Source organism: Artibeus jamaicensis, unplaced genomic scaffold, assembly GCF_021234435.1.
Source record: "Artibeus jamaicensis isolate MK-2021 breed Jamaican fruit bat unplaced genomic scaffold, CSHL_Jam_final contig_64, whole genome shotgun sequence".
In the NCBI taxonomy this organism is placed as follows: domain Eukaryota; kingdom Metazoa; phylum Chordata; class Mammalia; order Chiroptera; family Phyllostomidae; genus Artibeus; species Artibeus jamaicensis.
Window position 1 is genome coordinate 14127048 of NW_026521911.1, and position 22895 is coordinate 14149942.

Here is a 22895-nt window from a genome sequence, read left to right on the forward strand (position 1 = left end):
GAGAGCCCAGGAGCTGGGCTTGAGCGGTGGCCAGGTGCCAATGGCCAGGGTGGGTGGGCCCATTCAGCGGGTATGCCGGCAAGGAATGGAAGGTAGTGGGAGCAAAGGCTGAAAGTGTCGGTCAGGGTTAGACTGTGGTGGCCATGGATGCTGGCCTACAGAGTCTGAACTTCATTCCATTGGATGTGGGGCTGTCTGTGAAAGGATTTTGGCAGAGACAGATTCAGAACTTATTCTGCCGACTTTGACCTCCTCCCTGCCGCACCCCAACCAAGCCGTCCCGCATTCGCAGCCTCCCAGAATGGTTCTTGGTGCCCCTCACTTCTTCCTTCCTGTCTGTGCATATCCTACTCCCCACCTTCCCCCCAGTGTGTCCTCTTCCAGGTGTCAAAGCACACAGTAAGTTTTGACTGACACAAAAACTCTATAACGACTTTCTGTGAGTAAAAAATCACCTCCAAGACTGAAATGTTGAGCTGTTCAGCTTCTGCTAAAGGCCCGTGGTGTCTCGATTGTGAGATTAGCATATTGACCACCGCACTCTCCGCCCTTTGATTCATCTTTGGTGAGCACACAGGCTTCTGAGTCTTCATTCTATTACTAGTTCCTCACACCAGCCCCTGCCCACCGGGCAGTGTCCCTGAAGAGGAGCAGGGAGAATATCTGGGAGGAGGAAGGTGCTGCCAATCCTCTGGGCTTGCCCAGCCTTCAGAATCGATTACCCAGAGGAGAGCAAGCCTGTGCAGGGCCTGCAGAGGGCACTGAGCAGGAGCCGGGGGGTGCCCATGGCTCTCTCACTTGTGGGCCCTGCCTCAGTTTCCCCTCTGAAGAAAACCTCTTCAAACCCTATGGTTTTTATAGAAGCTTAGCTTAGGGAGTAAGTATTCATTCATTCATTCACTCACTCAAAATATATTGTTCACTTCCTATGTGGTTAGGTTTGAGGATAAAAAAATGAAAAGCCACATCTCTGCTCTCACAATAAGATAGACCGTTGTGATTGTATATAAACAGAGAATGGGGCAAGAGCCTGCTCTCTGTCCCATGTGAGGCAGTTGGGTCAAAATTGATTTCAACTTGTGCTGATAGGAAAAGCCTACTTTACACCTAAAAGGACCGGCCTATCTGCCTGTTCTAGGCCTTCAGCCTAGAATGGTCCATCCCCGTGGTTCACACAGACCCTGTGCACTTTTCAAGCGCCAGGGCAAATGCCGTGACAAACCTCATGAGGCTCCCCTAGTCGCCCACGGCAGGCCCGAGGGCGTCTCCTCCTCTGTGCCCGCCGCGCGGGGCCCTTCATTTCAGCACGCCCTCAGCGGCTTGCCGTGATACTGGCACGGACTTCTGTGAGCCCTTGAGGGAAGTCCACGTGTCTTTTTCTTTGAGTTGTCAGCTGCCAGCACAGGAGGTGGCACATGACAGGTGTTCATTAAGGTCCCGATTGAATGAGAATAAAAAGGGACCGGGCCCCTTAGCTTGGGCAGATTTGCACCTCACATTCCATGTCAGCGGCCAAGTCTAAACACCTGACACGCAGGGACACAAGGTATGCAGAATCCTGTAAATGTGTGGAGCCTTGGAGGGGAAGGGTGCAGAAAGGTGATATGCATTAAATTCAAGTGTCTCAAGAACCTAAAAGTCTGTGGGAGAGGTTCCCGTCAATCTGGTTAGGAATTTGAGAAAGGGCGTTTAAAGTAGGATAGTGACACCTAGTGGTAAGAAGAAGGACTGCGCAGATGCCAAGTTCCCTAGTGCCCTGGCAGGTGGGGATTCTGTGATGAAGCTGGTAGCACCTGCAGCTGGATGTGCGCTGTCCCAGGATCCAACAGGACCGCTGACTGCAGGGTGGAGTGGATGGTCAGACTGCCAAAAACACAAACATCATGCCCGCAGTTACTGGCACTGTGCTGAGCCCTCAAACATCAGTTAACTGGTCTCACTGCAGTTACGCACACACGCAAGCAGTGTGAGTCTGTGACAGAGCCAGAATAGGTGATAGGAGATGTCCCCTGGTCAACGCTCTTTGAGCCCAGAGAGCGAAAAAGACCAGCTCAAAGGCACACAGCAAATTAGTCCTAGAGCTAGGCCTAGAATCCAGGTTTTCTAATGCTTAGAAGGAAGTCTTTCCTTTCCTTTCTTCTTTGTTTTCTGATGGCAGTTCTCGCTGGGATGGTACCCCAGAAGGTCACCTTATTTGGATATAGGGTCTTTTCAGAGGTAATCAGGGTTGAACAAGGTCAGAGGACGAGCCCTCATCCAATCTCACTTTTTAAAGGAGATATTTGGAGGCGACCCACAGAGAGGGAGGAGGCTATGGAGAGGCACAGGGAGAAGATGGCTGCCCAGAGCCAAGGAGGGACCCTGGAGCACACCCTTCCTTCGCAGCCCTCAGGAGGAGCCAGCCTTTCCAACACATTGATCTTGGACTTGCAGCCTCCTGGATTGCGAGACAATGAATTGCTGTTGTTTAAGACACTCTATTTGTGGTACTTTGTTACAGCGGCCCTTGCAAACTAATACAGACATCTGGACTGAAAGGCATTCTGACAGAGCCATCGCTTTCCGAGCGTGACAGATAACATCATTACCGAGTCCGCAGACGCCAGGGTCCTGCAGTGGGAGAGTGGGAGCGAGAGGGCTTCAGGCCCTGCGAGCGCATTGCCGAGAGCACCTCCTCGTTAGCGTTTACTCCGGCCTGTCATGGCGGAGGAATGAGGATGCTCTTTCCCGGCCTGTCAGCTTCCTAATATGGTTCCGCCCCCACTGCCTGGCTTCCTGATAAATTTCTAGCCATCAGTCATCTTTCAGCCCCGACCTCCGTAGCCCCCTTACCATGGAACGTCAGCAGACACAACTCTGTTAGTCTTACACGTATTTTAAGCATTGCTTTGTAGGGTGCGTGCTTTTAGCATAAACAGCACTGTGTGGGCCCAAGCCTTCCTCCGCTTCTTCAGGGGCAGCTGGCACCCTGTATCCTGCACCACAAAATGCTTTTTCGTTCTGTTGGAAGAAAAGGCTGCTGAGAATGAGCAGGCTACCTGAGAAAGGAGCCATCAGTGGTCCCCGGGGGGCTGAGGAGCAGGGCTCTGCGGGCCACAGGGAGGCCGTGGGGACAGGCACTCAAGGCGGATTAAGTGTTCTGCCTTAGAAGGGAATGTTTTTCTAAATGTTACGTGCCTTTCTGGCTGGAGGGTCTCTCTGAATTCTCAGAGAGGCCCTTGGAGCCTTTTCTGGAAGCTCTCTGGGGACTTCCTCACTCACCCCATAAAACAACCATTCCCCTTTGGGGGCAGAAGGGGTTTTCTGGAGGAATGTTTTCCTAATTTCAGTCACAGAGGGGGGCATTGCTGGGTGGTCTGCTGAGACTATAAGCATTGCTCACTGCCATTTGTCTTCTAGGTCAGTCCCCCCCCCCCCTACACCGGCCACGTTAGGGTCCCCTCAGAGTCTAGACAGCACACAGTCTCGGGTCCTCACTCCCCGAGGTACTGCTTCGGGAGTCTGGGTACATATCTCGGAATTCGTGCATTCACAATGTCCCCAGGTGACTGAAATGTGCAACCAGGTGTGAGAGCCACCATGCCTTGCCCCTATACTGCTATTGTGCGTGTCTTTAACAAATGTGCACAGAGCACTGTCCCTGCTGCAGAGACAGGGCAGAGACGGAGGACATCAGGATTTAGGGCACAGACGTGTCCTCGGGTGTTCCACAGTTCACTGCACAAGGCAGGCTGGTAGCAGACATTTACCCATTAGGTTTACCTGTTAGGTCCGGGAGGGTGGGTGACATTCAATCTGCTTTTGGGAGTGGCACTGAGAGGTAGATTTGGACATTGTATGACCCACGTTCCCCATTCTGGTTCTTTTTTATTTTCTTTAAGTGGATAATTCAGGGTCACAATGATATATTTTTATTTTACCATTTTAGTCACCTTATACCTCCCTCCCCCAGCAATCACCACACTGTTGTTGGACATTGGTTTTTAACTGGGGACCATTGTGTCCCTGAGAGATGTTTGGTGATGTCTGGAGACATTTCAACTGTCTCGAGTTGGGAGGGGGCAATGCTGGGGTCTCGTGGGTGGAGGGCAGAGAAGGCTGCTTCCAAACGTCCTGTAAGGCACAGGAAAGCACTCACAGCGGGCCCTATCTGGCCCAAAATGTCAATAGCTCCGATCTTGAGAAACTCTGGGTTACAAAAGCTGTCCTAAGGGTTGAAACTGGGTAGGTGAAGGCAGGGAGCTGGTGATGGAGAGGGCACAGCAGAGCAGAAAAAACAGCTTGTCTGAAAGCCCAGAGAGCCTGAGCAGGCTCGTCCTGGGAGCCCTGGGACAGCAGGCAGGCCAGCCCTGGCGTGAGGGAGGAGACCAACAGGTTCCTTGCATTGCAGAGTGGATTTCTTCCTCCAGGCCAGGGTGACCACTGAGGACCAAGGTCAACTGCAAGAAGTAAACTTGCATTTTAGAGCGATTACTCTGCTGTAAGTTTGAGGGATACACTGAGGTAGAGGCTTGCGGGGCTGGGGAGAACGCAGGAGGGTTGCTGGGGAGAACAAAGAGATCCTCTGAACAAAACTTCTCAAACCCAGAATAAGTCCAAGAGCTGAGATAGGAAAGAAGTGGGGTGAAGGAGGAGACTGTGGAGAAACCCAGAAAGGCCGAGCTGCTTGCGTAAGTATGTGCTTCAAAGCAACATTGGCAGACCTGAACACTGTCACCGGAGATCTTACCGATGAATGTCCTCTGTCACTTCGGAGCTGCACGATCAGTTGCTGAAGTCCCTTGCAGCTCTTCCCCAAACACCACCTGTAGTTGAGCTTCCTCCCTGATAGTGAGAACTGGGCTATCAACATTAGGATCATGATTTTTCTTTCCTACAGTAGTTCTATAAAGCTGATATTATACCCAACTTATAAATTGGAAAACTGAGATGCAGTGGACTTAATTATACAAATAGTACATCAGCAATTGCTTCATAACAAAATCTCACCCTACCCCCACCAGCCTCTGGTCAGTGGCCTGCTACTGGTCAGGGCTGGCTGAATGCTGCAGGTCCCGGCTGGCCTCTCTCACCTATCTGGAGACTTGGTTGAGAGAACTCAGCTCTGTCCCCCCATGGTTTTCCTTCCCAGGGTGACCTGGCATGTTCTCTCAGTGACTGCAGAGTCTCCATAAAGAAACAAAAATGTGGAAGCCCTTCTTCAAGTCTCTGCTTCAAGTTTGCTACTGCTACATTGGCGAAAGAAGTCCCACTGCTGAGGTCAGGGTCAGAGTGGGAGGGGCTTGAAGGTCGCCTAGGCTAGGCCCAGATAGAGGGGGAAGCAAATTAGAGCTATGAGTCCACTCATTCTACCTCAGCAAGTCATGGCTGAGCCAGGATTTACACTGGATTCTGCAGACTCCAAAGTCTGTGCTTTTCCTTCTTAGATGCTCCTGTTTTGAAATAAGAACAAAATCAAGAAAGACACTATATCAGTTAGGACTTTGCATTGGTAAAAACATTTTCATCTACATGATCTTAACTGAGGCTTAGAGAAACCCCATGCAGCTGGCAGAACTGACAGCTTTATTCAAAGAAAAAAAAAGGAAACAAATATTTGGGAACATAAAGGGCTAATTTCTTAGCAAGCAAAGGGTGCCTGGGTATGAGCAGGAAATGAATAACTCAATAGAAAAGTGAGCAAAAGGCCACAAGCAAGCTGTAGAGAGAAAACCGTATGGCCAAAAATATGAAAAAAAATGCGTAATATTCAAAATAAAATACCTGTAAAATGCACATAGTGAGATATACTCTTTCCCTGTTGAAGTGAATAGACCTCGAGGCCCCACGATCCCCAGTGTTGCTCGGGGGCGGGAGTGGTAGACGGAAACAGGAGACCCTCTGTGTTGTTGCTGGATGAATAAACTGCTGTGATATACTTAGCAGGTAGTTTTGGCAATAATAGTAAAGATATGCGTATGAAATTTGACTTAACTATTTTATTTTTAGGAATTGACCCTATAACTAGATGTATGTGAGTCTGCAAAGATATACACTGGGTTGTCCATTGCAACATCGTTCGCACATCTAAACAATGAAAACGCTCCAGGTCGATACTGGAGAACGGGTTAAATACATCTTTGACTGTCGTCCAGGCTGGAAGCAGACCTCTGTATTCTGACGTGGAAAACTCGGAGACACCTTGTGAGAGAAAAAAAGACAGCAAGTCTCTGAGTGGGATATACGCTTTTCATTTGTATAAAATAAAAATATACACATCCATGCTTTAGCTCCCTAGAAATATCTCAAAGAACACCTAGGAAGCGATTAGTAGCGGCTGACTCTGAGGGGGGACCGCAGGGCGAGGAGGGGGAAAGACAGCTCTACTTTTCCCTTCTTCACTGCCTGAATTTCTTCCCCAAGAACGTGTACTAATTTCATCCAATAAAAAGTAAGATAAGACAGAACAGAGAACAGATTGAGAAGATGTTATGGCATTTGAGTATCATTTTCTTTTTACAGGTATACTTATACCTTTTATAGTTGTTCAATTTGCTCAATTAGCATTGTTTTTTACTGCCCTCATCCCCGTCTATTAAGAGGATTTTATTCTTGCCTACCATTAATACTTAACAATGCCCAGGGACTGTTTCCAAGGAAACCCATCTATCACAGAAGTTACTGGCATGAACTCCTGTGGCCGCAGATAGGGTCTTGTTTCTCAGCAACTTACCCAAATGTTCCCCTTTTCATTAAAAGCACACATTTCCTTAAAAGCCTGTTCTTAGCAGGGATAGAGAAGGTCATTTATTCTGTTGACGAAATTTACCCCTTGAAAAAATTCTTTGGTGAATGTGAAGTGAAATTCAAAAACATCCCCTACGCAAAGGTGCCCTCTTTGTTAAGTGTACAAATCTTCTGCTTTCTACCTGCCTGTGGTCAACCCAATATGGGTCTCTGCCTTTGGTTTCCACAGGTCAAGTGTATGAAGGGTAGAAACAAATTCCTGACCTGCCTGCCCCTCTCGTGTCCTATCAAGACTGGATGAACTCAAGTAGGAAAAGCGCCTTCCTGATGTTGGTACCGCTTTTCCGCTGGTCCTGTGCTCGAGGCAGACAGGACCGGCCAACCACGGCCCCTTTTCCCAGGGGCTACTGACAGAGCCCCAGGGTCCTGCTCTTGCTCTGCTCTGGGCCGTGACAGTGCTGTACTGGATCTGCTCCTTGGGGTGAAGCCTGTCACCCCGCCCTGGAGAAAACACAGGCGCCATGATAGCTGTAAAAAGTTACATAATCGCACCCTGGCTGGTGTGGCTCATTGGACTGAGTGCCTGCCTGTGAAGTGAAAGGTTGCTGGTTCTATTCCTAGTCAGGGCACATTCCTGGGTTTTGGGCCAGGTGACCAGTGGTGGGTATACAAGAAGTCACTGAAACACCTATGTTTCTCTCCCTTTCTTTCTCCCTTTCCCTCTCTCTAAAAATAAATAAAATAAAAAGTATTTCTAGCAGCGTTTTTAGAACAAGTTACGTAATCACCAACACAAACGTCTCCTGAAATGACCCACTAAGAAGCACAAATGTCTTTCCTGTGATATTCCTGACCACCGCTCCCCTCCAAAAAAAATTGCATGAGGATATATTGGGAAAACCTGAACTGAGGGGCGTTCTACCAAATAACTTCAAAATTGGGAGGGTCACAAAATCAAGTAGACTGAGGAATGGAACACAGGGAATGATGAAAATACTGTATCTTTACAACTTTTCTTTTTAATGGAAACTCCTGGAGGGCACATATTTGTTGTTATGAGTTATTCTATGAGGCTGTTGAGATGCAGACAGGGCATTCTGGGGGTGGAGAGGGCAGGGAGCGAGACCCAGGGAAGGGGCTGTCACCCAGGGAAGGCTGACCCGGGACCCCTGGGTGGACAGAATTCTCTGTGAGGACTTCAGCTGTGTGAAGGAGGACACCAGGAGTCCCGAGGTTGGTTGGAAGACAGAGGATGTGACTCCACCTTACCTTTGGGCAAGGTGACCCTTGCTTCTTTGGGTGAATCGAACAGGTTATTCCCTGTTCAACAATTATTTTTGGTGCTGTCAGTCAACAAATATTTGTTGGTGCTATCCTATGCCCTAGGGCTGTAGCCCAGGAGCAGGACTAACCCCAAGTCTAATGGAGTGGTTGGCATGTAGACGAAAAGCAAGACGGTGCTGGGAGAGCCCAGGAACCATGGGCATGTGCATCAGGACGTCTGTCCTAACTAGGAGAGAGTCAGCAAGGCTTCTGAGGGAGGGCGACAGTGGATAAGCAGAGATGTAAAGAATGCTCACGGGTTTAGCAGGCAGGTAACAGGAGTGAGAGCTCGCCTATCTTCAGAACAACGAAGTTGGATTTCATGATGATCAAGGTCCCTTCCAGCTCCCATAACCTCAGACTTTCATGATTCCTACCTCTCTAGTCTTAAACCTGTCCAGCTAGAGGCAGGTTTGGGTCCCTGGGAGAACAGAGGTCATGTTTTCACTGCTCTGAGTCTCCCTGGCATGACCGTTCTGACTGATGGGACGTGTCCACCAGGCCTTTGCTGGCATGACTCAGCCTGTTTGGATAATGGGCTCTCCACACCCTCAGGACTGGAGAGTTTGCCCTTACTGAGTGAAGGTCACAGACTCTAGGCACAGATGGAGGGGGATGCAAATTAGGGCCATTAATTTGCTCAGTCTACCTCAGCAAGTGGTGGCAGAGCAGGATTTAAACTGAATTCTTCAGATTCCAAAGCGTGTGCTTTTTCTCCTAGACTCTCCTCTTTGAAAATAACAATAAAATCACTGCCTGCTTTGAGGTAAATGAGGCTCCCCAGTGCTGGCAGGTGGATGCTGAGAGGCCGTGGTTGGCAGGGCCCACGATGCTGCCTGGATTTTCTCGGAGGCTGACCCCCACAGGCTCGCTCTCTCAAGCGAGTGAGTGATCTCAGGCTCCCATGCTGGGTGGCAGATGGTGGAGCCCTGGATGCTGGAGGTGAGTGGGAGAATGATAACAAGCTACTCTGGCCCAGTTGGCAAGCCGCAGGGCCTAATTATAACCCACCAGGACACCCCAATATGGAGTTAGTTTGGAGACAGAAGAAAAAAGAACAGAATGGTCACAATAGGAATTGAGAGAGGCATCCACCGGCAGATGTTGGGAGGAATCAGAGCAGGAGCAGTATTACCTGAGGCTGTAAGCCTGGGTGTGGAGACAGACCAACATGAGCTATTAACTTCAGTAAGCCTCAGCTTTCTGATCTGTGAAATGGGAGTTATGATAACGCCTTCCTCGGAAAATCATTGTGAGATTAAATGCAGTATTGTAGATTTTAGCATTTACTTTGACACCTAATCAGTGCTCAAGAAATGTTAGCTATTTTTTATAATCAGACTCAATGCCAAACAACTGTAATAGCTATACAATTTACAAAGCTCTTTAAGGATGAGCAATGCACTTTTATGCACTGCTCATTTATTTTTAAAATTATGTTTTATTCATTATGCTATTGCAGTTGTCCCAATTTCCCCCCCTTTGTCCCCCTCCACCCAGCACCCCTTCCTCACCATTGTTCATTCCCATGGGTCATCATATAGGTTCTACTCCATTTCCTATACTCTACTGTACATCCCTATGGCTATTATGTAACTACCTATTTTTACTTCTTAATCCCCTCATCTCTCACCCATTCCCCCACACACCTCCCTCCCATCTGGTGACCACCAAAACACTCATATCCTTTATTCTGTCTCTGTTCTTCTTATTTGCTAAGTCTTTTTTAGATTCAATTATTGATAGATGTGAATTTTTCTATTTTATTGTTCATAGTTTTGATCCTCTTTTTCTTAAATAAGCACCCTTAACATGTTGTATAATAATGGTTTGGTGATGATGAACTCCTTTAGTTTTTTTCATGTCTGGAAAGCTCTTTATCTGTCCTTTGATTCTAAATGATAGCTTTGCTGGGTAGAGCAATCTTGACTGTAGATCCCTGGCTTTGAATATTTCTTGCCAATACCTTCTAACCTGCAATATTTCTTTTGAGAAATCATCTGACAATCTTATCAAAGCTCCCCTATAGGTTACTAAGTTCTTTTCTCTTGCTACTTTTAAGATTCTCTATTTGTCTTTAACCTTTGTCATTCTAATTATATGTCTTGGAGTGGAACTTTTTGCATCCATCTTGTTTGGGATTCTCTGTGCTTCCTAGACTTGCATGTCTATTTCCTTCCCCAAATGAGGGAAGTTTTTTTCTTCATTATTTTTCCAGATAGATTAACAATTTCTTGCTCTTTCTCTTCTGGCACCCCTATGATGCGAATGTTGAAATGCTTGAAGTTGTACCAGAGGCTGCTTACACTATTCTTGTTTATTTTTTATTCTTTTTTTCTTCTTGTTGTTCTGTGTGGATTTTTTTTTACTTCCTCATGTTCCAAATTATTGACTTGATTCTCATCTGTATCCACACTATTATTGTTTCTCTATAAATTGTTTTTTATTTTAATCAGTGTATCCTTTGTTTTTAGATCTTTTTTATGCTGCTGAAGTCCTCACTAAGTTCCTTGAGCATCTTTATAACCAGTGTTTTGACTCTGCACCTTGCTTATCTCCATTTCATTTAGGTCTTTTGCTAGAGTTTTTATCTGTTCTTTCATTTGGGTCATACTTCTTTGTCTCCTCATTTTGGCAGCTTCCCTGTGCTTGTTTCCATGTATTAGGTAGAGCTGCATTGACTGCATGTCTTGGTAATGTGGCCTAATGTAGTAGGTTCTGTAGCATCCAGTGGCACAGCCTCCCCTATCACCCAAGCTGGGTACTCAAGGTGCAATCTTTGTGTGGGCTGAGTACACCCTCCTCTTGTAGTTGAGACTTGTTTGCTGTTGGCAGATGAATGGGAGGGATTTACCCAGGCCAGGCAGTGGCAAGGGCTGGCTGCACTGACCACCAACCTGTGCAGGGGCAGAGTGGTGGTGCTCCCATGTGATCTGTAGCTGTCCCCTGGGTGCACAGGCTCTGGGGCTTCCCAGGTGGTGCAGGCCAAGGTCAACCCCTACCTGTGTTTTACTTGGGGCACTCTGCCTGAGCTATAAAGCAATCAGAGATGGCTGCTACTTGTGTTGGGCTTGGAGATTCCCAGGTGAAGCCAAGCTGTGACTCAATCTGGCTGCTCACTGAACTCAGGTGTTGCTTATTTGATAGGTTCAGGAGTCAAGACCAGCCATTCTTATGGAAAAGCAGCTTAGGTGCACCAAAAGTTGGGTAAAGTAGAGCCTCTGTGGATCTCCAAGGTGGGTCACACAGTGTTAGGTTGATAGAATCTCAAATATGGTGTCAGCCTAATGGCTTTATGGGGGGAGGCTCAGTAAACAAACAAAGGCTTCTGCTCACCCTGATGCCAGATACTTCAGTCCCTCCCCGTACACCGCTGGTGCCCTTCAAGCTGCCACTCTGGTTCTGGAGCTCGGAGGAAGAGAGTCTGAGTACGTGAGTCTGTGTGTGGGTTCTTCAAGGGGAACTGCTTGGGGCTCCAGCAACCTCTTCTACTAAGTCAGTCCTTGCTGGGTTTTGCAGCCAGAAATTGTGGAGAGTTATTGCCCTGACACTGGAGCCCTGGGCTGGGGGGCCTAGTGTGGGTTTGGGACTCCTTGTGCCTGAGATATCCCTCCCAAATTTTTATCTACATGGGTGTGGGGCCAGCCTGTTTTGTGTTTGTGCCCCTTCTACCAATTTGAATGGATGTGGTTTATTCAATTTGTAGTTGTCAGACTTCCATTCAACTCAATTTCTGATGTTTCTCAGTGATGGTTGTTCTATATTTTAGTTGTACTTTTCGAAGTGGTGAGCCATGTCTGCCTACATTGCCATCGTGACCGGAAGCTTCCCTTCTTACATCTTTTACAGATGTTTCTTCCCCATGTCTATCAAGTTTTCCCAAAGTATTTATCTTAGTTTTCATAGAAACAAAAACTCTCTTCTTTTTCACATTGGAAGTCTGGAATTTTATCTAGCATTTAATTAAATAATTTAATTATAATAGCAAGTACAACCAGAATGAACAAATATAGATGTAAACCAAACTGATGCTTGGTATTACACAACTTGCGGGGGGTGCAGAGTGGGTGGGCACACTACAGATGCCACCAGCTGTGGGCATCTGGGTGCTGCCAACGCCAGCTGGCATATTTTACAGGACATGGAGAGCACCAGCTAAAATGACCAGCGGGTTAAGCCAAGGTCTGTAGAAGAGATTCTGCTTGCAGACTCCATAAAGCACCATTCCTTCTCTTGGTTGGGGTCTTTGCACATTGTGCTTTTTGTCAGGAAGGCCCTTCTCATCTCTTTCCATGTGTCCATTGTCCAGGCCCGTAGTTATTTTTCTTCATGACTGACTTTAGGGACTTTTTCTTTCTGTACTATTTGTCTCTCCTCTCTCGCATTAATCTTTCTATGACTGTCTGCTGGGTCCCCAGTTGTGCACTCTGGTTCTTCCCAGGCAGTTCCTGGGCAGTTGGCTGAGCCACAGGGTGGAAGGAGCCTGGGTGCCCTTCCCCCTCCGCCCAGGCTTACGCCCCTCACTCCATCACGTTTAGTGGTTACTCTCTGCCCCTTCCACTAGTATTTGAGCATCTTGATGGCTGGGTCTTTGTCATAGTCATTTTTGTTTTCCCAGCACCAGGCCCAGTGCCTGACCCATAGATTTTCATGAAAAGTTTGTTGAATTATTTGTAATTCTTTTGAAATTACTTTGCATATAGTCCAGTGGTATAGCAGGTTGAGCGTCATAGTCCAGTAATCAAAATGTAATTCCCAAATGGCCTCAGATATTATTTGCATTTCTTGAAAGCAATGAACATAACAAAATTAATTTAAAATCCTTTTTTTTTCTAAGCTTCTATTCACTTAAGTTTATCACCATTTGGTTTTCACAGTCACTGGCTTGGGGAAAAGAGTGTGGAGAATCACATATGTAAGGTTCTTATGGGCCAGCCTTAGAAATGGCACGTGCTCTCTTACTGATATTCCTAAAGCCAGGACTCAGTTATGTGTCTTCTCTACCCCAATTTCAAAGGAGACTGGGGAAGTAGTTTAGCTGTATCCCAGGCAGAGTAAATTACTGGGTCACGGGGGTAAGTAAAAATATCTTTAACATTATTACATAATGTCAAAATATTTTGCAAGTGGTATACCAATTTATACTCCATTCACATTAGATGAGAGTTTCTATTGTTTCATGTTCTGGTCAATAGATCTTGTTCATCTTTGGGCTTCTGTGGTAATGTCTATCATACATCCCCTTACAAGGTTAGCATTTGTCTCCTTTATAAGACTGCGACCCTTATTCATGGAAGTTACGCTGATCTTTTATTGCATATACTCAGCAATTCTACCCTAGATACATGTACACAACAGAAAGGCGTGGAGGCGTGCACCCAGAGACGTGTACAGGAATGTTCACGGCAACACTAAAAGGCAGAACCTGGAAGCAATGCGAATGCCCATCGTGAGTTAAATGGAGCCCTGCACGGCAGTGAGAATGAAGAACTGTAACTGCATAGAGCAGCGAGGATGAGCTTTAAAAACACAATACTGAGCAAAGCAAGTTCATATTGTATGCATTATTCACATAAAGTTCAAAACCTGAAAAATCTAGACAATAGCATTTAGGGTTGCCTACTTGGGTGGTGAAATTGTAAAGAAAAGAAAAGAAGCGATAACCATGAAAATCAGGGCATCGTTAGGGAAAAGAGAAGGGGTTGTGACTGAGACGAGGCTCACTGGTGGCTCTATAGAGTGGAATTAGGTAGGCAGACACAGGGCTTTAGAGATCAGAGTTTGTCACAGGCAGTTTTAGGAGGGCGGTAATTAACATGGTCTGAGCAAATATGGATCAGAAATTTCAAGCCAAGTGGGTTTGTCCCAGGTGGTGTGGTGACGGGGAAGTACCTCGCCCAGGCCCAGGAGGAGGCCTGGCATTCCACCCTCAGCTCGTCCTTCTTCTGGCCCAAGGCTCTGTCCCAGGTAACACTGCCACCTTAGCGTGGATGCAACATAAATTTAGAGAGCCAAAACTAGAATAAAAAGCCCTGAAGATTAGCCAAGCCAATCCTATTATATTTAGTGAGGAACATGAGCCCAGAGGAAAGAGACTGGCCCATCATGATCCAGTGTCAAGGCCGTGTGAACTCCTGCTCCCCCAGGTCCCGCTCCAGGGCGCTTTCTCCTGCTCCACGCGGACTCTCGTGAGGTCCTGCCCCATGTGTGTTTTCCTGGACGAGCAGAGGAGAGGAAGGAAAGGCGCGTCACAGGGGGAGGAAAGGCACTGGGAAGAGAAGCGGGAGGAGGGGGAATCTTGAGCAGTTGAAGAATGTCCTCTGTATATTGAATTATAATGTATACCTGAAACCTATATAATTTGATGTATCAATTTTACCTTAAAAAAATAGAACACTCATCGAACCCATATTGAATCTCTTAGCTTTTCTGACTACAGCACCATTTCGAGATGATAATGTTCTCTGTGTGAATTTATAATTTTGCCTGGTGAGAGAAGACATCTCTCTGGTCTTTTGTTCATCCGAAAGCTGCTTCTTCTAATTCTAACACATGCTACAACATGGGCAAATCTTGAAAACATTCAACATAATATGAGGTACCTAGAATAGGCGAATTTATAGAGACAAAAGGTATAATAGTGGTTATCCAAGGGCTGGAGAGGGTGAGTGAGGAGGAGTTTAATTGTTTCATGGGTACATAGTTTCTGTTCGGGATGATGACAAAGTTCTGGAAATAGGATGGTTGTACAACATCATGCATGTACTTAACACTATTAAATTGGACACTTAGAATGATATAATAGCTAAATCATATGTTGTGTATATTTTGCTATTTTTAAAATAGCTATTCCTTCTAAGCTGAGGATAATGGCTCATGTTCCTGTTTAATAAAAATTAAATCCATTAAAAAAAAGAAACAGTGTTACTAACTTTAGACATATAAGTGTGTGTGGGGTTTTATTACTGTGCTGTGTATCTTAGAAAACGCAGTTCCCGGAGCTGGTGTTAGGCCGACCGAGCTGTGATGGGATGAGCTGTACGCCGAGGTCGGGCAGAGCTGATCTGCTGGGCAGATGCTGGCACACCTACTTTGCAAAGTTTGGTTTTTGATTCACTTCTGAAGGATGAAGGAACCCCTGGACTATAGGAGATGTACGATTTCTTGACCTGGATGGTTCGTTTTTTATTCATTTCACTGTACATTTGTAATTTTTCACTTTCTGTGTCATATTTCAAATTAAAAGGTATGTGTATATTAATTTATTTAAATGTCTGTAGAGAAGGATACATATAAAACAGTGATGGAATATGTACCCAAATGCAAAATATGTTTTTTTTCTGCATAGGAGGATTATGATTTTTAATTTCTTTCTTTGTGCAGGAATCGACCTTGAGAGATTGTTTGCTGAAACATTTATTTTGCATTTAAATCAGTTTTTAAATTTTTTTTAGTTCAGTTCCATGCAGGCCCAGCATTACTAATGTAACAGGCATTTGTTGCCTTCTACGTCATAGACACTGTGCTGGAATATACTGGAAAAACAAATGAAAAACATGTCGGAGGGGCAGGGCCTCACCAGCAGGGGTAGGAGGGCTCTGGACGCACAGGCTCATCTTGAGGGCTGGGGCTGGGGCTGGAGAACTCGGAGTGCAGAGGTCCGCAGTCACTGTAGGCACGCGGTGGGTGGACAGGAGCAAAGAGACCACCAGGGAACCGCCCTGCGCTTTCGATCTGGCGCTGCTGGAGTTTTCAGTGTGCCTGCGCTCCAAGGAGCCGCTCAGATACGAAGCATAGGTATACGAGTTGGTTAATGAAGAGCTGGGAGTCATTTATCCGACTATTGATGGGATATCTAATATGATACCACAGGCAACTAGGGTGGCACATCAAAATAAGAAGCGAGAAGATACGGAGCAGCACTAGATCATAACTAAAAACGACGACAAACAGAACTAAAAATTTTAGTACCATCTACCTTTTCAAAAGTCAGAGTGGCAGGCAGTGTGTAGGTGATAACATCTCTGTCTCTCCCCGTAGTCACAGTCCTCATTCCACTGGTCTCTTTAGCAGGACTCTCCTACACGGCCTGTGTGCAAGAAAACTTCCCCCAGGGCTGCGCTCGCACAACTAGCCTGTGCTCTCACGGTCTGCTCTTGGCCGTTACCACACGAGGGTGTGCGCTCTTCCACCTTGGACTTGGGTGGGCCTTAAACTCTTCAGGCTTAGTTAAGGCAAACACATCCAAGACGGCATATGCGTTAATGACAGGTCTTGAGCATCTATCTGTGAAAGTTCCACTTCAAGGAAATTCTGGCAACCCACTGAGTTTGCAGGAGAGATGCTTCACCTTGCTTCAGCCAGAGGCTTAGGACTGGAGGCTGAAGCTGCAGAAGCTGCTTTTACTGTACTTGGGCTCTGCCCTTGTTCTTTGAAGGCTCAAATGTATAACTGCTGTGGCAGAAGAAATATTGCAACAGAGTGTCTGGTTGGAAATGTACAGCCCCGACCATCCTCCAATGACTTTATTTCTTATCTCTTTCATTGAAAAATTAGTAGTTTGGAATTTGATGTTTGTTTTAGATTCAAAGTCTTTGGTAAAGTCACGTGTTATGGGGCTGGCTGAAATAATCTCAGAGAAGCTGCGTGGGTAGTATTCCAGAGAAATGCATTTGACTAGTGTGATGTAAAACTGCGTAATAAAATGGAAATGTCATGGGCTCGCAAAAAGACAAAAAAGAAACACATGTTAACTTCTCTCAAGGATCTTGTGAAGGGAAAATAAGCCTACATACACATGTCACTGAAATGCATGCAAAAGGTGACCTTCTGACACAGAAGAGAAACAGAGTCCGGTGTGCATGCCAGAAGGAGGAGCAAGCAACTGGGATTGGGGAGCTCAGGGAAGGGCTCACAGCAGAGGAACTCCTGAGTTGCACCTTGAGAAATGAAGAGGAGTTTGATAGATAGGAATGGAGATAATGAAAGAGCAGATCTGGCAAAAGGAGCATCAGAAATAAAGAGCTGGAGAGTGGACCAGCGTGATGCGGAGAGAAGAGATGACAAATGGAAGACGGGCCTGGGGACCCAGGGTGTGTCTGAAGCACCGGGTACAGGAGGCAAATGGAAGGTAAATTTAGACAGTAGGCTGGGCTTGGATTATGAAGGGCTCGAAAGGAATGCAAGAGACTCAGCATCTCTCAGAGCATCTCTCTCTCTCTCTCTCTCTCTCTCTCTTACACACACACACACACACACACACACACACTAACAGGGAGCTGTTGACAGATTTGAAGCAAAGAAGTGACTTGGTCACGTCTGCCTTAGAAGGATGAGGTAGGCAGGAGAGGAGAGGAAGAAATGGAGAGAGAAAAACCTAAAAGGGGGAAAACTATTCAGGAGGTTGTTGTAATGGTCATCCTTGAGACTGAAGAGAAAGGAACTGGCCGATGCAATTTATTGTTCAGTTGGTGCTGAGTGAAGGGGAGAGAAGAGCTGAGATGGTTTGGGGGGCCAGGCCGTGGGCTTTCACTATGACTGCAAAGCACATACTGGCTCTGAAGTTTACAGTCGTTGAAACTGAAGGAGAAGGAAAGCCGCCCCCAGGGCTTACAGCAGGTATGTTGGCCAACCTGACAAAATTTTGAGTCTCTCAGAATCATAGTTCCCGTACAGTGTTACACTTCTTTTGTGTGAAAATGAATGAACAAATTTGTGATAATACCGGAAAGTATCCCTTTCCTAGTGGAAGAAAACGTCATTCCCACCTAACAGAAAACCCCAGTTTGGAGCCCTCCAGTCGAGGTGGCGTCATCTTTTGTGGCAGGAATATTGTGCAGGGAGGTGACCAGGGGGCCCATCCTCCTAGAGAGAAAGTCGCACCAGACTCAGTGGTTGTGTGAGTGGAGACATGATGTCCACGGTCCGCTGTCACCTTGGGCTGTCAGATTTTTCCCGTCGGCACATTGTGAACCAGAGTCTGAGACCCGAGATCTCATCTCTGATGAGAAATTTTGTCCATTGTATGAATGTCTACATATAACTCCCCAAGTTCAGAGATTAAATATCACCGTGCATAAAGTTTCCATTAATCATGGCAAATATTGTGTCACAGAAGGCAATGACAAAATCCCCAGGGGCTCTTGGGTCTTTGTCTGCCATCCTCATCCTTTTTCTCCTGCCACAGACAGATATTTATCTTCCTGTGGCCAGACGAGAATGATTCCCTGGTACCACAAATCCATCGCTGGCCAGCTCGTGGGTAAATATATTCCTTACATGTGATTTATTTCCACCCCCAATATTTTCCACCTCCGTCTGAACTAGCAAAAGTATGCATTTACTTTCCTTTTATAAAACCCTTTGAAAAAGTGATGGGGTAGAGAGGAAATGTGAGAAAGCTTTTTGGATTTTTATGACTTGGTTTTGATCTTCCCCTGAATTTGGGCAATTGTCTTAATTTCTCAGCCTCATTTTGTTAATTTTTAAATTGTAGTAATAATAATAATAATATTCCTGCCTGACCACCTCATGGGGTGCTTGGATCAACTGCAATAAACAGATTAGAAGATAGTTTGTAAATTACAAAGCACTAGATAAATGTCATGTATCAGAGTTATTCAATGACAGCACAAATTTTAGTCTTGAAGGGTAAATATCTATCTTTTTTCTATTCTTTCTGACTCCTATGCATATCCATTTGTCACTGCCTTAAATATTCATTGAGTGCCTATTTTATGGCTGCATTTTGCTAGAAACAGGATTGACAGTGAATATGGCACAAAATTTAGGTCAGTTTCAAGGTAAAAAGATTCTAATAGAGGTGAGAAAGTAGCATTAACAGCTCTTTAGAAAATAAACATAGCTCGGCATGGGATATGTAGTAAGAGATGATGCATGGTAGCGATTCCCAAGGCTGGATGGGCAGCAGGTTCACCCTGCGAGTCCACGGAAAATGTGGGTTCTTATTGAATTAGAATATGTGGGGATAGACTTGGAAATCTGTTTTTTTTTTTTTTTTTCTGGCAAGCTCCCTTGGAGAATTCCGAGGCAGCTGAGTCAGTTCCTTACTGGAACCAGGCATAGATGACACAGTAGTAGCAGCACCATGGACAGAAGGTTCAGTGAGGACCCAAATGGCTGAGGAGAGTGGGGGTAGTTTCCTGGAGGAGGGGGCCTCCAGTGAAAGGAGTGATGAGAAGGGCTTGCACCCAAGACTCTCTTTCCACTGCGTTGGCTTGGCTACTTCTTACTGTTCCTTTGTGGTTTGGCAATAATGCCTTCTCCAGTAAGGTTTCCTGACTCAGTGGGATGGGGCTGGGGCACCTCTGGGCTCCCACTGCACTCTGTGCTTTTGCATATATCGTCACTCATCACGTCAGTTTACAGTTATTCAGTCACTCACTTGTCCCCCACCAGACTGTGCACTCTGTGTAGAAGAAGGAAGCATTTCATCCGTACTTGGCACAGTGTTTGGCACACAGTAGGCATTCAAACAATCATTGCTGAAAGCACAAAAGGCCAGGGCATCGAGGCAGGAGCACTGGCCTAACTTAAGATTAGAGGGTGAGCGTGACCTGGGTGTATGTCAGAACATGAGAAGCTCTGCGAGGACTGTGCAGCTGGAGAACAGAGAGAGACAAGACTGGCATTTACAGAAGACTTTTGGATTCATCCTTTCACCAAACACAGGCTGAGTGCCTGCAATGCACCACTCACTGGCTCATGGAAGAAATAGGTTTGTAAACAACAATCACACAGCAGGCGCCACTGGGAAATGCCAGTGCAGGGGACAGCAGTGAAAGAAGCAGCGTGCTGTAGCAGCCCGCAGTGTGGCTAAGAGCACTGCTGAGAGGCGTCAGGATCAATGTGACTGATGGCAGGACGTTTGAACTTGGTCCTGATGGAGGAGGAGTAAGTTTTCATCAGGCATGGGAAGGAGGAAGGGGCAGGAACCTTGGACGCCTTTCCATCTAAAATCATACTTGAAGCTTGATTACTCTGTGATTAATCAACTTATACTGGAACACCTTCAATCATAGGAAACTTTTGCCTGCAAGGTAGCTTTCTGCTTTGAATGATTCATGATATCAGATCTAAGGGTGATCAGGAAGGCCATGGTCATGCATGTGAATGAGCTCACTGCTCTTTTCCCTCCACATTTGCATGTGCCGTCTGTCAACTTTCACAAGAGTTTTGACCTTAACCTTTGCCAGGGACCATGTCTATTTTTCTCATCACTGTATACCCAGTACTAAAGCATTGCATGAACAAAGCAGACACCTAATAAAGGTTGGTGACAGAATGAGTAAATATGCCAGAGAAGAAGGATGGCATCCTCTTCTGCTGCAGGGGTGGCCTGGATCCTCCATGGATGGAAAAGTGAAGGTGAGTATTCTGGACAGATCAAGGCAGCTATAAGTCTGAGTGCTGAGGTTCCGGTGCCTCCCTCATTCACTGACTTCCTTAAAACTGCCCATTATTTCATGCCTTGCCCAACGTGGAATGTAAAAGTTGAGGTGACACAACATGGCAGACACTGGCAACTGCCTAGCCAGAGTCAATGAGAGCTATATAGTAGCTCACTCCAGTTTCTCAAGTCCTTTTGTAGGTTTTAACATAAATATATCAAAGGAATAAGCCTCTGTTCTGCAATAATGGATAGAGAACAGTGGAGTAAGAGTGAATAACTCTTGGAGTTGAGTGCACGTTCTCATCGGGAATTGTACATGACAAATAAGCACAGGACCTGCGCCCTGCGCCAGGGCTGGCCATAGAAGGGGTAGTGCACTGGGAAGCAGAGGTCCGGCGCCTTTCAGGCTTGCCCTGACTTGGTTCCCAAACGTGGGCAAGTCAGTCCTTTTCGGGGCTTAGTGCACTTGTTGAACAGAGAAGGGACTCGCTTAGGTTTCTGAAACTGTGTCCTGGAAGACAGAAGGTGTCACTGAGATGTCATAAGAGAGGACATGTTGTGGGTCTAAGTCACTCCAGCCACTGAGTGAAGTGGGTCAAACTTACACTGTTTTTACCACTGAGATAAGTTGTGTACTGTGATTGAATTGCCTTTCTTGAATAACTTTTTTCTCCTGGAATTATTAATCGCAGCCTCTGTTTCTGGTCTTTTCCTACATTTTAATGATCCTATTATTAATTCTTTAAAACCCTTTAACTTAATTAAAAACTCATTTAAAGACTATTAGCCACATGGTCAAATTCACCAGGTATTTTATCAATTTTTTTTTTCTTCTCCTCCTTCCTCTTCTCTGGAGCTCTTCCTTCTGGAATCTGTGGTCTTTTTGATACAGTCTGGACTGGGGACTCTCCCAGCCCACCTCCCAGCAATCATCCTGGAACTTCTACTCCTCCCCCTTGTTAGATACCCTGTTTCCTGTATCCTAATTTTTAGTATTTGTTTATTTATTCACTTTGGTAAAGAACATCATCCAGTAGATCCCAGAAAAGGAATTGAAGAAAAATTATTTTTTTGAGAGGCTATATGTACAAAAATGTATTTTTACACACTCACACTTTAGTGATAATATATCTGGTCATGATTTTGGGTTACAAACCTGAGAATTAGGAAGGCTTTGCTGCATTAATTTTTGGCTTCCAGTGTTGCTATAAGTAATATACTACTGATTCTTAATTTTTAGTGTATCTCTTCTGTTCTTTTTTTCTCTGTAGGTTTTAGGGTCTTCTTTTTGTCTTCAAAGTCCTGAAATCTGACAACCTTAGATGCCCTTTTCCCAAGCAATGAGTGGGAACACTCAACTCAGAAACTCAGATGCTTTCACTTTGGAAAAAGTTCTAGTATTATTTCTCATATAATCTCCTTCCAGCCCTTTCTTGTCTTTCTGATTCTGAAATATTACCTGTTGGACCTTCTACATTGATCCTTTAATTGCCTTATCTTTTGTTAGAAGAAAACACAGAGAGTTTTACCTGATATGAATATTTTGTCAAGCAAGAAAGTGTTGGTGAACTGGAAGACTTCGAGTCCAACTGGTATGAAGCTCCGAGGCAAACTTTACAGGATGGCTTGCTTCTAAAGGCAGAGTGGGGATGTGGTTCAGCCCTTATGACCACTGGTTATTACGATGGGTATAACAGGGGCAAGCTGGTTAAAAGTGATTTATTATTTTGATTGTGATTATGACGTATTCATAAAAATAAGGAAATTATTGCTTACATTTGTAAAATTTACAGGAGTTTCTCTTTCTATAAATGTTCTGTTACAAACAATCTTTTATAAAACAGCATCCTCTTCTTTTTTTCCTGGCCATCTAAGTTTATTAATTGCAGTTTTCTAATTTTTGCTATAGTTTTCTATTTCCACTGAATTGAGTTGCTTCTAAAAAATATTGGTCTCTGTTTCATGTTGAAAACTTACCCCCCAAATGTCCAGTGCTCCTTATCTGCCCACATATGGTTAAGAGTAGTATGTTAAACAGATCAGTGGAGATCCCAATAATTTGTGGGATGGTTTTGACAATGGGTGTGTCAGTTTCACTGTGGATTGATTTGGTGAGCACTTCCCAGGCCTCTTTGTTGGGAGAGTCTGAAGTACATCTGCTGTAGACTTTTTCAGTGGGTCATTTGAATTTTCCCAGGAAACTAGTCTTTTTTTGCATGGGAAGAACACACCTGGCTAACAGCATTTCTGGAGCCAGGTGGTACTACTGGAATGGGGAGTCTTATATTTCAATAACAGAGCATCCTTTAAATACCCTGTTTTCACTATAATATGGCTGGTAACCCAGAATTTAGAATGGCTTCAGGTCAATTTTTCACATCTGTTTGAATGGAAGAGGTAGATCTCTGGCTTCAAAGAAGGATGGTGAGGGCTT